A 914-nucleotide genomic window follows, 5' to 3' on the forward strand; every position below is an offset into this window, starting at 1 on the left:
TCACTGAGGTCTGGCCCAATGTCTTCATAGGAAATGAGTAAGTCTACAACACTTTAACTGGCACATAAGTGACCATAAATTATACCAAACCATGTGATAAGAGTAATAATGTAATGCATCAGCATGAACAGGAATCAAACACAATGCATTTATATAATTCTACATTTTAGTGAAAAACTAATCTGGGCTGTTGTGTTCTTGTGCAGAGAGACAGCAATAGACCGAGCCAAACTGAAGGAGATGGGTATTACTCACATCCTGAATGCTGCAGCGGTGAAGAAAAACCTGAGGGTCTTGTTAGGAATGCCAAGGAAGAAAGACCTAAAATGAACAATCAGTACTGGGGCAAAATATTACAAAGGCATGAACATCACTTACTATGGTGTGCCTGTAATTGATGACCACTTGTTTGACATCAGCAAGTACTTCTACCCAGCTGCAAAATTCATCCACCAGGCTTTGAGTAACCCAGAGAGTAAGAGGCAATGCACACACACACTATATATCATCTATAATTCATCCTCTTATCATTTGTCCAACAGTGACAGACTGTCCAGCACTAAGTTTGTTTTGGGTTTGTTTTGTTTTTTTCCCAGATATGGTGTTGGTGCACTGCATAGATGGCGTCAGAAGATCTCCCACACTTTTTCTGGCATATCTGATGATTCACCATGACATGATGTTGGAGGATGCCATTGACCACGTCATGAAGGTGAGACACATCAGGCCCAACATAGGCTTCTTGAAGCAACTGACAATCCTCAATTCAGAACTTGTAAGTCAGCGAAAACTACAGTTTAAAACCAGACATAGATAAAATGCACACATAAATAAATTACATGAGCAAAATAAAAATAATTATAAAACAATTACAAATACACTGTAAAAAATGACCGTGAATTTAACGGTAAAAG

At 38.5% G+C, this 914-nt stretch overlaps 1 pseudogene; it reads left to right on the forward strand.

The window, feature by feature from the left end:
- Positions 1–5: 5 nt before the first annotated feature.
- Positions 6–775, forward strand: LOC107682580 (dual specificity phosphatase DUPD1-like; annotated as a pseudogene).
- The last annotated feature ends 139 nt before the right edge of the window (positions 776–914 follow it).

The sequence above is a fragment of the Sinocyclocheilus anshuiensis genome, unplaced genomic scaffold (genome assembly GCF_001515605.1).
Source record: "Sinocyclocheilus anshuiensis isolate Anshui unplaced genomic scaffold, SAMN03320099.WGS_v1.1 C32370938, whole genome shotgun sequence".
Classification (NCBI taxonomy): Eukaryota; Metazoa; Chordata; class Actinopteri; order Cypriniformes; family Cyprinidae; genus Sinocyclocheilus; species Sinocyclocheilus anshuiensis.